The 14,521-nt window shown below is 36.9% G+C and overlaps 1 long non-coding RNA gene across 6 annotated transcripts in view; it reads left to right on the forward strand.

The window, feature by feature from the left end:
- Positions 1-14,521, forward strand: part of LOC310900241 — a 303,162-nt gene that overhangs the window by 181,201 nt on the left and 107,440 nt on the right. For all 6 annotated transcript variants that reach the window (XR_014584942.1, XR_014584943.1, XR_014584944.1 and 3 more), the window contains one exon: positions 2,808-2,923. This is a non-coding gene — a long non-coding RNA (uncharacterized lncRNA). The remainder of the gene's footprint in view (positions 1-2,807; positions 2,924-14,521) is intronic.

A 14,521-nucleotide genomic window follows, 5' to 3' on the forward strand; every position in this document is an offset into this window, starting at 1 on the left:
CAAACTTTCAAATAAAATTACATATTTTTAAAGAATTACTAGTTTTTCTCCTGCTTTTGCTCCTCTCTATTTAGAGAAGCATTATAAAAAGGAGCACAGTGTGTTAGTCACCTCAAGATGCAGTTCTTTCCAAATATCTTCTTGTCTGATAAAGTCGTTCTGATACAGTCAAACTTGCTTTTGCTTTTCACAAGCATCCCTGTTTACAGGCATATATTTTTGGTGCAGGAGGACACCTGCTTGCTTTCTGTGTCCCAAAACAGCAAGGAGCCCTCATGGGTTTACTGTATGGGACTGCTGAACCTGCCCCTTCCTCAGCAGAACCGTTGCTGGTAGCTCAGAGGTGAAAACGATCAACAGTCTACCTATTATCCTGCCACTTCTCCCACCCACGGCAGCAGATGGAGCAGGGTCTGTGGGAATGCTCTGTTTGTGCTATAGCTCATATTTCTTTGTGTTACAATTGGCTGCTGAATTAGCTGTCAGGCACAGGAGTGAGAGCTGCTGGTGTATTCCCACACACGTGCCCCGGTTCCTCTTGCTCAAGCAGAGGGCGCTTGCTGTGCTCTTGGCTGTGTCTTGTTCTGTGGCTTTTCCTCTGCCTCAGCCAGGGCCTTCCCTGGTTGTGCTGCTTGTCTTGAGTCCCTTAAACCCTCTCTTTAGCCATCTGGTTGTATGCAAGATGAGTTCGTCAAGAAGGGTGTTCTTCATGTAGTCTGGTGTCTTCATTGTCACGGTTGTGCAGCCTACATGTAATCTTACGTATGTTGCCTCTCCTCCAATGTCTTTATACTATAAGATTTGGAGCCAGCTTAGGATAACTTTTTAAACTTTGATTCTTGAACCTGAGAGTTATTTGTAAATCAATGAACTTAGCTTGTTTGATTCTGAGCATTTTGGACTTCAATAAGCTAGTTTAAAAAAGTTAACAAGTGGGTCGAGCTTCCCTCTTGTGGCTACACTATGTAACTAAACACATTTTATAAAATAACAGCTTAATCCTGATAATCTTTTTCACAGAGAAAAAATCCTCTGTGACCTCTCTTGAGTCGATTGCTTGGGATTTGCTGGTTTTGAAAACTCCAGCTGTTGTTCTTTTATAGGCATATCTTATGGTTACAGCATGAAAGAGAGAAAAATAAAGAAGATTTAAGGGTGACAATGAGGAACAAGCTGTAATTAAGTAGAAAACTTTATTTTTTCCTTCTGCTTGGGGAAAAAATCCCACTTACCTCACTAAGGCTTTTGGTCTCTAAACTCTTCTCTTCCAACTCTGTGGTCAGCCTCTCTTTGCTCACGGAGACAAGTTGGTATGAATGAATAAAATATCGACCATATCTATATTGGTTAATGGTGTCTACCCTTAATTTTTCTAGGTTCGTGTTTGCTCTTCAATAGAAAGATAGGGGTTTTATGCACCTTAAATGAACTGTGATATTAACTGCCCATAATAGTCAGCAGAATGTCATGTTTGGATATCCCTCCAGGAGGGAAGGCTTCTGTCATTTGTTAGTTTCCTAGGATATTTCAATGGCTTCTCTGCATTTACCTCAATTTGGAGAAAGCTTAAAAATTCAAGAAGTCACCCTCATGGTTTGAACTGACGTATTCACTGAGTTTGGCCATTAGGTCTGTTATTTGAGCAACTGGGTTGCCTATTCTCAATGTGGGAAATTGCGGTTATCTGGTACGGATTAAAGTGCTGACAGTGAAATAACTGGCATCCCAAGAAGCTCATAACTACAAACTACTACTCAAATTTCATGTGCATGGAGATTTGGTGGTATTATAGAAGATAAAGCAGAAATTTTAATTTGAGACTATATTTACTCCTGTTCTAGTTACTGTGTTGTGAACCTTGCAAGACCACATGTAACTTCTTCCTCTTGTCACTTTGTTGTTGTCTAGAGATGTTTCAGCCTTTGCAGTGCCAATACCTACTCCTGCAGCTGAAAGGGGATCTTTGCTAGTTTCAGGAGATAGTACAGTGATTTACATGGAGCTTCTGCAGCCCTCCCTATGTTGTATCTGATCATTTGGTCAGGACCATGCTGCATGATTCGGAGGATGTAATAATTTGTGCAATTAATAGAATATTTTGAGAGACTTGTAAAAATCTCTCTGACTTAGCTGTAACAATGAATGCCAACTGAAGGTAAAAAAAAAAAAAAAAAAACGCTCAACAATACAGTATGCAGGAAGATTTAATGGAGTTTGTAAACAGAAATAGTATGATTTTCCTCTTAGTAGTCATTAATTTTCAAGTGTTTTTTTTCAATAATTACTACTTTTCCTGGTTCAGCTGCAATGCAGGTGGTAAAGTCAAGTCCACGTTACAAGTGATACTTAGATAAGATTGTTTATACAGTGAGGAAACTGTCAGGAATTCACAAGATAATGTCATTATACCTAGCGCACACAGGAAAGTTAATGGACTGTATTGCTCACCTGGAAGGTTTTTTTGTTTGTTTGTTTGTTTGTTTTGTAAAATAGGTACAGTGTGTAGAAGATATTTGTAAGTATATAAAGTTATTACTATAGAGGGAGAATGTTGTTTTTCCTCATTATTCTACCACATTCACTAACCCACCACTTACCTAAAGCATTTCAGTTAATCAAAAGGAAAATCTGCATATGATCTTGATCAATATTATTAAGCAGAAGTAATTTACTGGTTAGTATACAAGACTTGACCCCTTGGGAGCACCATGGATAATTATTCACGAATCAAAGATGGTCTTACAGCATGAACTATTTTTATCTTTTTGAGAGCACATTCAAGGCAAAGCTTTTCTCTCAATTCACAGAGTGTTTAAAAACACAGTGCAGCCTGAAAGGAGAGACAAAATCAGAATCACGGTATGGATCCTGAGGACAGAAGTTACAGTGACAAGTCCTGAAATAAGCCTTCTATTTTTTCACGGTAAGATGATGTTCCCATATCCTGAAATACTCCTCATTATGTTAGCTTGGAATTGCATGTTTTCTTTTCTTTTTTTTTTTTTGAAACACTTGATTTTAAGTAATTTTTTAGCGTGTATTATTAAATCCATACATTTTCTCATTTAACAATTAATGTCTTTATGACAAGCAGCAAAATGTAAGTAGCCAGTATTTAACATTACATACTATAGTATACTAACATAATAAGGTATGTACACTTTTCCTTATTCTATTATGATATAGCTTGAATGGTCTGTGTCAGTCTTTGAAGGATGAGGAGACTAAGGATGATGTTTGCAGGACAGAGGAAGAATCTGTTATTGTTTATCTTGATAAGTGGATCAGAGAAAGCAGTTTTAGTAGTACTTTATTTTAAAACAGTTTAATGCAATGAGGATGAAGTGCGTGTGTGTATGAACATCATTAAAACTCATGCTCTTTTTCGACTGATTTTTGGGTACGTTTAATGTGTTTCTGATTGTGTGATTCTGAGTGGCATTGACTCTGAGGAATTATAATTTATCTTTCTAATGTATCAGTGCATGAAGTAAGACCAAGGGCAAGGTTATACTGGGAAGGTCTATAAAATCTATTTGCTTTTGTGGGAGATAAACAGGCTCCTTTTCAAGCTGTTCCAATGGGGCACGCTGAAAGATCCATGTTCTCTTGCAGTACATGTCAGTTGGTAGTGGCTAAGGGTGAACGTTTTATTATGTTTTTAGTATTTTTAGGCTACTTGGTTTTGTAAAAGGTAATGATGGTATCTAATTTCTTTTGCAAGGTGTCATGATGCCTAAATTGGTCCAGTTTCTCTTTCTGAAGTAGACGATAACCAAAAAGTATTTAAGGTCCTCTAATAAACATCATCTTGTACCTGTACCTAAGTACAGATGAATTTTTGAAAGATTTCAGTGGTCCGTAAGTAATACTGTAAATAGCCAGATAATAAAATTAAAGGATTTGATTCTTAGCAATTATGTGCCATGAAATGGGGGGTAGGCAGTGGGGAGGGAAATAAAGAAGCTGACTGAGAAGTGCAGTCGTGTTCAGTTCTCAAGTAGGAATATTTAAAACCATCAGAACTCTGCCCAGCTAAGTGTTTAACTGTGATTTTTTTTTCCTTTTGTTACTTCAGCCTTTTCTTTAGAAAGATATGTCACAACACTGTGATTAACAGATGAGTTGTTGAAGTTATGGTGAGGATTAAGGATGATTTTGCTTTCAGTGTTGAAAAAGAATGTCTATTCAGAATTGCAGCACTGATTTGATTGATATTAAATGTATTTTCTGAAAATAGTCATTGACATCTTTAAATTTATAATTTAACATATATCTTAGTCATCAGAGGAGATAATCTGTGTACTTCAGATATAACTGCAAGTCACTGCAATCTCAAGTGTATGCTATATTTAAAGATACTTCTGAGGCTTTTTGTTGATTTTTTGACTCCATTGTAACAGAGAATACATTTCACATGACTGTTCGCTGCTGTTCTATCCTCTGGTTGATTTATAAAAATCTTCAGACCCCATTGACAGTCTTTCACATTTTGTTGTTTGAGGACTATTAGACAAGCATTCTGTTTCTATTAGTTGTTCGTTCTTCCAGCCTCCTGTGAGTCTGTCTTGTGCTGTGATAGGTTAGAAATTCACCTCTCATCATAGAGTTACTTAGATTTTCATGTCACAAAGTATCTTTGAAGTCCTGAGATTCCCCAGAAGAATATGAACTACACCCATAACTAGGGAGTTCTTCTGGTGGTACTGTACAATTTCTGGTTCTGTAAAGTGAAGAGCCTTGAAATAGGGTACTTTTAGATGTCAAGAGCTGTAATACATTACTTTCCTCCAGACGCTGATGAATTTCAGGGTATCTCTGCTTCAAGTCTGCGCAGTCTCTTAGGAGTCATTTTAGAGAGAGAAGACAGAAAAATGATGGTATAGCTGATAAAAGGGTCAGGCAGCATCAAAGAAAGCAAAAAAAGGAGCTCAAGTCTAGAGCATATCAGTAGATTTAGGGATGAAAAGCTTAATTCCATGATAAAGGAGATAATGTAGGCATCTGGGAGAAGAATAACTACAGAGATGTGGTATTAAGATGAAAATGAAGAAAACATGAAACATAAATGAAATTAAATGGAAATGAAGGATGTTTAAAGAAATCACCTGAAAACAGGGAGAAGGAAACTAAAGAAAGGTGGTACAGTGTTAGGCATCAAAAAGAGCAGTAGGAACCCAGGTGAATAAATGAATAGTTTTTATTCCTTTAAAATAAAGAATTAAAAAACAAGCAACTACTCTGATTTGTATAACACTGTGAAGAGTTAAAAAAGCATAGCCTGCAGTTCAGTCTGCATGTTTTCTTGAAATAGTGACCTCATTGGTTATGCTTTCCTGTAAGCTCTTCGCTTAACACTATCATGCTTTCAATTCACTCCAACAAGGATGACCTCTTCTGTAACATTGCATACTTTTTTTTACAAGTTCTTTGTGTAGCTGCCATTTTTTTCCCTTGTCAATTTGTTCTTTTTGCCTTCTAAATATAACTTTTCTTCCCTTGAACATACATCACTGGTCTGACATACTGTCAATAGTAAGAAATATAGTGGCATGAGAAGAAACCATCAAGATTTAGAAAACCACTAATGTTTCCCAGGTTAACTGTGAGAAAGAGAGAACCAAATACAGCGGTTAGTTTAAAGACACATTTTTTTGAAGTGCTTTTTTCCTTCATGTTCTGAATCACCCTGCAGTAAATGTTCTTGGATTCAGATATAGTGGTCTTTTAACTTTCTATGTTAAGCCATTAAATATTTGCTGCTGATGAACAGTCTTGTGTTACTTAATAATTCTTGTCCGTACATATCATGAGATTTCTTTGAATCAGTTACTTCAGATTAAATGTTATCCAATTAAATATAATTGCACTTTCTCATTTGTAGTCCTGTTTTAGAGATGATCCTTGAGCTCCTAATTAATTAAATATTGGCTAGCTATGGAAGTGGTGACTGTACAGATAAACCTCTTAAGTGAAGCTAATGCCTGTCTTTCTCTATTGCTATGCTAGACTAGTTACTCACAAGCTAGCTTGGACAAGTTTAGCCCAGGATGCAGTTTGTGGCAGAGACCTGTCTGCTTGTCGTAAGACTGAATATGCTTAACCGAAACCTGCAGATGAACAGCTGACATCAGCTCACTGACGATTATTAAAGTCAGTATATGTCTGAATATTATTATTCTTTTGAGTATCGATACTGAGGATACTGAGCACTCTAGAAAGCAGTTTCAAAGTGAAGTAGAGGGCTTCTGAAACTGCTGAGTGGTAATACAATTTTAGTCTGTGTTGGAATATAAGACATTCTATGGGACGTTAAGAAAAGTGTGAATCTTCCAGGTCTGATTACGGTCACAGTTAAACATGTTTTCTCTGAAGTTAATTCTTTACTGGTTGAAATGGAAAAGACACTTTGAAAATCTCAATAAAGATGTCAATAAATTCAGTTACCAAAGAGATTTCAGTTAGGGACAATATTTTCCTTTGTGGAAAAAGAAACATACTGGATATCACAGTGCTGCTGCTTTTGAATTAGAGCTGCTGCCTACAGCAGAGGTTTGCTACCACATATCAGAATTAGAAGCATCACATTTGGATTCCAATATGTAGGTCCTGAGAGGCTAATGGGAGCTGTGCATCTTCTCTAGTAACCATCCATGAATCAGCATGTACCCTAATGTGAGGTAAATTTAAGAAGCTGCTACCATCACTTCTGATGAAGCTCTGGCTTCATTTTCCTCTTTTGTGACTGTATTGGTAGTGTGTGCATGTATGTGAGGCTGTATTTGTGGCTTCTGGGAGCTTGGGGATAAACTGGTAGGATTTCTGTTCTTTCTAGTTTGTGATGAAAATTGTTCACTGTTCTCAAAGAATTTTGGAGAAAACCCATTCTTTCAGTTGTATTTACTTATTTATTTATTAAAGATAGCAAACAAATTAATTGGAGAAGAGGATATATAGCTGTTTATGAAATACATTTGGCACTTTTTCCAGGGGTGACTTTGGAATCTGATCTCTCATTGAATTCATCATCTATTTAACTCCTTGTGATGAAATTAGGACAAAAGTCAGTGCTTCTCTTTTGTTCCCTTATTAGCTAGGGCTGTTTGCAAAAATGCAGGGGAGTGAATCTTCTTAAATAACATTGAGACATATATAGTGCTTGTGGGTGGAGTTGGATAAGGAGCTTTGGAGACAAATCCTCTGATTATTCAGAGAGCACATGGTGGAAGCAGTTTAAGCTCTTGATGGTCCACGTAAAATTTTCATTTGGAGGGCTTAGTACAAGTGATAACTCATTTACACTCACCTTTGCATTTCTTCACGTAGCCTCTGTGAGGAAATTTCTGAGATTTTACGTTCAGTTAGGACCAGAAATCTGACAGCTAGGAACTGAGTGGAAGACATGAGTACTTGTCAGGTAGCCAACCCGAAAGGTTTTAGATAACTGCTTTCAGGTAATAGCTGGGGGCTTGGGGCTGGTGATGAGGGCTGTGTTTTAATCACTGATGTGATGCCACTTCAGCACTCATCTGATAATGAAGGCTTTTAGGGGCAGTCAGAAAGTTTAAAGAGACAAGTCACTCCTTAGCAGGTAGAACCTGTGTCTGAAAACTAAACTTATTTTTGTAGCTCTTGGAGAACAACTTTGTTCTGCAGCCTTGCTTGCCATCAGTGGGACTTCAGGGGCCTCTCTCCCTGGACATATTATGCAAAATGCATATTATAAGCATTTTCAGTACCTTAGGATTTTTACTTTCCCATTGCACTTAACTGAAATTTGCAGATGGATTTACAAGGCATTGAAGTCACGCAACCTCAATGCATAAATCTCATTTCCTTAGGAGATCTGGATAAGAAATAAATTTGCCTTCAACTTGTGAGGGTAAAAAATAAGTGGGGAAAAGATTTGCTTTTGTAACAGTTTAGTAGAAAGAATTGAGTCTGATTAATTTAAATGACATTAGAAATTATCGTTACTGCAACAAATACTGTTGCTCATGTAGAGACTGATTTGTTTAAAGCTATCCAAAATTTTGTACAAATTCAGAAGTACAAATTGTTTTACTCAGAAATATAAAAAACAGCCATGATGTTATGTGTTAACAAGGTACAAACAGTGGGAATATGCCAAAGAATAACTAGGAGGAGTTGTATTGCTCTGTATCGATGTACTGAGTTTAACTCTAATTCAAGAAATAACCTTTTTTTTTTTTTTTAATTGCTCTCTCTGTAGCTGATAATAGTGGTGATAAGAAAAAGACTTCTTTTATGCAGTTCAAGAATTCTTTAGGAATTTCAGTAAGACTTATCCATGCATTTGTATTTTAAGTATGATTAAAAATTAATTCATCCTAAGACAGTTATCCCTCTAATAATGATACCCAAAACAGAAAGTAAAAGTGAAATACAGTTATTCCAAGTGCTGTGTTCATAAAGACTGTAACTAAATAATTTAAGTTCTAAAAACTCTTTCTAAAGAGAATGACTGAACTCTAAAGAGAGTTCTCTTTCTAAAAAGAATTTCTGTAGATTTCTAGTAGCAGTGCTGTACTGCTTTATGATCCTTAAAAGGATGGTTTTATAGAAGACTGTGACTTTCCATATAATTTTTTTCTTTAATGGTAACAGGCAGGATAATTCTGTTGATGAAAGACCGTTATAATACAAGAAACATGTCTCTTAAGATAGTCATAGCTCTGACAAAAGCGACAAAACCATCTGAGGACAGTGTGTTTCTGTTGAATCGCGTATGTAGAAGCCCAGTTGACTTTGATCACTGGAGACAGGAACTAGAGCAGTTTGGGAACATTAGCAAAGGGCTGCTAACAGTGCGGCTTTTAACGCCCCATCTCAGGCTGTGAACGCAGAGCAGGGCTCAAGCCAGGTGGGAAGCACTTGCATGATTTTTCTAGGGACAGATGCCTGCTCTGTTATTAGGTTACTGAGTCCCTGCTGGTATGCATTGATTTTCACAGCAAAGACTGATCTCTAAGCTTAGAGTAGTTCAACGGGTTCAGAATCTGGAAACTGCTGACTGCTTCTCTTTCATAAACAACATCTCGCTTCTTTGGGCTTGTTAAAAATCCTGTCTGTTTTGTCTGTATGTTATCCAACCCCCCCTAAAATGCTAAGAGCCTTGCATGTTTGCCTCTTCGGCTTCTGCAGTGACATTCTAGGCTGGGATTGAGCTTTTAAACTCTTTTGAAGGACTAAGCCTCGGTGTCTTGTCAAGTTTTCTAACTGAAACTCTTCACAGATGTATACATATTTCCTTGTAATATATATATATATATATATAGCAAAACAATGACTACAACATGATAGTGGTGTGGAATATCCTTAAACTGTGTGATTAGTTCTTATGTACTTTTAATTGCATTTTAAATTTTTCTCCTTCCCCATGTATTCTGTTACTTAATTGTTACTGAGAGTGAGTATCTGCAGTAGTCTCAAAGACAGCTGGTTCCTTCAGTATTATTAACTGGAAGCAGATAGGAGCAGATATATTATAGCCCACATATGCCTCAGATATTTGAAAATTTCATAAAATATTAGTTGTCTTACAGAAATTGTTCAAAGTTTTGTTCACATGCTGCTTAGCTTCCTTGATATTTAGGGGAAAAACATTAAAACGTGTGGTTTTGGAATTAACAGTGATAATACGGAAATATTAAGGCACATCTAGAGATATTGGGGGGGGGGAGGGTGCACCTGGAGGGATTCCAGCAGAGTCACTCAGAATGTGTGGGTTGGAAAAAAAAAAAAAAAAAAAAAGGTTGCATGGGTATTTGAACTCTGCACCAGACCAGCTCCCTTCACTTCATTTGGTATATTTATAAGAGAAGCTGTTCTTTTCTCAGTATCATCCTCAGAACTATTTTCTAAAACCCATCTAGTCTCACCCTCCTATGCCTGCATTTTGTCTGGAATGCCACTAGGTATGGATATTTTCTAAAATAATATATATGCAGGTATGGCTGAATAGCCAATGAAAGCCTTTATGTTGAGCAAGAGTCACCATTTCTTACATATCTTTTTGGCAGAACATGTACACATCAATGCTTTGGTTTTCTGAGTTATTTGTAGTTCAATAATTATAGGTTTCTCTTGCTAGAAGAAAAAATTAAGAAACTAATATTAACATCGCTGCATAGAAGTAACAAAAATTGCCTAAAAAAAAAAATCAGCAATGATTTTTAAGTGTGTTGCAAAGCTTTTAAGAATAATACAGCATTTTAAATTCTTCAGCATTTGGTAAGCTATGTTTATTATTGATGGAAGTAAAATGAATAAGTAATATTGAATGGCAGCAGACTGTTGAATTTTGCTTGTAAAAAGACTACATTAATGGGGACTGCTGTTACCACACATCATGAAAACAAGCCTGTTTATCTGAGATGTGAATTTAAAAATCAGGCAAAAAAATGTTCTGAGCTAAAGCACAACCAAAAGTATTTGAAATGACTTATTTATTGCGGGAGGGTGGCTTTTCTGCCTTTTTTTTTTTTTCCCCCTTCCTGAAGACTTGTCGCAAGGTAACTGGATTAGAAGATCAACAATTACTATTTTTGTTCTAATCTGGTATATGATATCAATTTCGTTATTTCTGTATCTGCAGTTATTTCTGTATCTGCAGTGCACTTACCTATATGTGAATGGTCTCCTAATCTATGCTTTTTCACGATGTTAATTTGTACTTAGTGCAGAATCCCAGAAAACAATACAGTGCAAGCTCTGGAGAAGCCATCTGGATTCACCAAGGAATGTACTTGTGCATCCGTTACACTGTTTTGACTTTGACAGCTGTCTAAGCCAATTCTAGAAAGTGAAATTTCTTTGAACACTGGAAAAGTTATTTTGAGCTCAAAGTGCTTTATCCATATTCATACCTATACCTGCATTTTATCTGGTATCCCACTAGGTATGTATATTTTCTAAAAATACATATGCAGGTATGACTGAATAGCCAATGAAAGCCTTTATGATGAGTAAGAGGCACCACTTCTTAAATATCTTTAGGGTATAACACCTTATTCATATGTAACATATAACAGATACTCACAAAAGAGAGAAAGAAAGGGGAGAAATGTATCTGACTGGAGGTAGGCCATTTTAGGTGCCCACCACGTGTCTGGCTGCCAACTTTGGCAGGAGAAGACTCCATGGTTTTTGTGTCAGGGGGTGTAAGGGAGCTTAGTAGCATTTGTGTTTCAAGAAATAGTGTAAATCAATTGAATATAGAGAAAAGCTTGTTGTGAAATTAGTAAGACTGAGGGAGAGACTATTGTATACAGACTTGGCATGATTTTGTAACGCTTTAGAAGTCTGGACCACCAGATATGATATATGAGTAAAGAATCTGTTGGCATTTGGCAGTACTAAAACTTTTGTAGAAAATGTTATTGGCCTGGCAGTTGCTGACATTCATAAACTCTGAACTGTAAAATACAGCAAACTAAATAAAATAAACAGTCCAATGAGATAAATGTAACTAGATAAAATTCTGTTTACTTCAGCTACTCATTGCCATTATAAAGCAGATGGGGAAGAAAACATATCTAATGACGTTGCTGTATGTGTACAGACTCTAATGCAGTTTTTCCCACTCTTCACTTTGTGTATTTTTTTGTTTTTGTTGTTCTGAGAGTACTACCTAGCAAATGTCATTTTAGTATCTATAAGAAGTCATATTTAGTTGGGAGAATTTACTCTCTTCTAATCCAATTGCTGTTCTTCCATTCAAAGTGTCACAAGAGATTTTCTAGGACTCTTAATCAAAATAAGAGAGTTTGAACTTTTTGTCTCTCTAGCTCCTTCCTCTGTTGAATTTCAAGTTGCAATGATTGTTTAGGGAAAGCACATTTAAAATAAATGTGAAAAATAGCTCAGTTCAGGGCAGCAGGATAAATATAGGCTAACTTCTTGTTCAGGAGCGGTTGAATCAGCATGTAGTACTGATAAAAATCACTGACATTCGTAGGTGTAGTGGTGGGAAAGTGCACGTACTCTTTTAAATCCTTGAAGTACTATATACTCCTTTATAGCTTCTGACTAATAGATGGTATTATTTTCACCAAACATTTGGTTTGATAAAAGTGATGGGAAAGTCACTGTTCTTGAAAGAAAGATTGCTGAATGTTTATGCTATGATAACTTAACGCTGGGGATTAATTTTACTATTATTTTTCATTGTTTTTCCTGCTCATTAAACTGCTTCATGGGCTTTAGTTCATGGTTTAGTTTGTTTCTAATAAGCATCAAGCTGGCCTTTACATTTGCACACCTCCATTTTATCTCCTCTTTCCCAATACAGTTGGTAGTCTGAGACATCAGTAGAACTGTACTTAATTGAACAGAACTCATCAGCAGTCCTTTGATGTAAATCTTCAGAGGGTTACTGTGGCTTCGTTGTTGCAAAAGGACATGTTTGCTTCCAAATAATTCAAAAGACAGACACAAATCAGCACAAACAACAAGATAATTTTTTTTTGTAATTATCTGGGGTTATAGCTAAGGCAAATAAATGTGTTGGACATTTCTTAGCATTGCAAAGGAGAATTGAGTCCCCCCACTTCTGCAGTTGTCAACTCTTCTATTATACCATTGCTCTGGGCTCTGTTTGGATGCAAAAGTAGCAAAGACAGAAATTGTGCTTTCAGAATTAATACCAAGAAGTCAGCAAGTGTAAAACACATTGCTTATTGCCAATTGCTTATTTCTTATTATAGAATAAAAAATACATTCTGCTGCACTTTCTGCATCAACTTACTGAGTATTTGACTTACTCTAAGCCAGTGGATCACTTGTTCTGCTAAGGCAGGTAATATCAGTACTTTATTAACAACCTTGCTAAAATTATACTAATACTGTGCGGAGAGAGTTATTCTGGGGTAATGACAATATCCAGTAACATTGAAGACCACTTTAGATTCAAAATGAAAAATACATACTGTATTTGGCTCTTTTCTGCAGTCTCCAGCCCCTGGTTCCACTTGCAAGTTACCACAGGTAAGGAGATGGAAAGGTTAAATCTCCGTGTGCAGCTGAGAATAAGAGAGAGGGAACCCACAAGGATTAGGGGTACGGCTTGTTTAGGATTAGGGAAGTGTCTGGAATAAATGAATTCTGTACAGGAGGGACAAGTTTATCTGAACAGCAACAACAAACTAAACAAGTAATTAAAATGGTGACACTTAAAATTTAAAAGGATATAGAATTGTTTTTAAACTAAAGTAAATTCTCTGAAAGCAGAATGGGAACTATAAAAGGACACAATACCAGAAAAACTGAACTAACAGACTTACTAAAAGGTTTAGGGTGGTGGTGGTGTGTCAAACAGACAAATTAGTGTCATTGTAGCAAGGAAATGCTCTACCAAAAGGTAGAGCTTTTTCCAAATGGGAAATATACAAAAGCTATTAGACTCCAGCAGATTAGATGTAAAAGCACAAGCCAGGATGAAAACCAAAACACAACAACAAAAAAACCCTACATAACAAAAACAAACAAACCCAAACCACACACATTGCAGACAGAACGAAGATAAATATTAAAGCTGTTTTTTTTTTTTCCTCCCAAAATGCATCAGAATCAGGATTCCCGCAAGATGGTAAGGCCGATAGATGATCAAGGTGTAGAAGGAGCACTCAGAGAAAATAAGCCCACAGCATCTTCATGTTTACTTCTGTGTTCTTCACCCAGCATAATTAGGTGATGGAAGTCTTTACAGTACGATGACACAAATTCTGAAAGCTTACACATCTTTCAGTAGCAGATCAAACAAATTAATAGAAGAGGAACTTACTGAGGGCTAACTACAAAGATGTTCTCTCTTTCTCAAAAATTGTCTGAGCCACACATCACAGGATGCTGAGAGAGCACACTGCAATGCGTTATATACTTTTCTTACGTATTTCTCAGAGTATGCTCTTACAGCTTTGTTTTCCTCTCCTTTTCCTGAGAGCATCGTAAAGTTTTACTAAGTGACTCATCTATGGCAGGATTTCAGAAGACTGAAACAGAGTCAAGGTTTGAAGTGTGATATTCAGCATGTGGCCGTATACTGCACTCTTCTCACAAGCACGTATTACAGGGCTGCTACAAAGCTGCCAATGTGAGAGCAAGTGTTGTGGCTAGAGAGGGGTGCAACAAGAGAGGAGCTACACTGGAAAGACAGTCCAGACAAGGGGATTGCGTTAGAATTTCCTGCCAGCACCCAAAGAAAGTGTACAGCGTTCAGTTCTCTGTCAGTTTTCTAGAAACCCGGGGGGAGGGGGGGAATGAAAGGGGTTTTGCTGGCTACAGACTCCAGGCTGGATAGACCTCTGGTCTGGCAATTATTATCCTCTGTACCTGTGGATAGGAAAGGCACAGCATTTGCCTTTCACAGGTACAGTTCCTGCTTATTACCAGTGGGAAGAGATGGGTCACTGACTGTCAGGGGCTTGGGTTGCACTACACCTAGCCACATATGTGGAGAAACTGCAATTTCTCCTATCATCTTTTCTTCAAACTGAGTTAT

The sequence above is a fragment of the Anser anser genome, assembly GCF_964211835.1.
Source record: "Anser anser genome assembly, chromosome: 5".
Lineage (NCBI taxonomy): Eukaryota > Metazoa > Chordata > Aves > Anseriformes > Anatidae > Anser > Anser anser.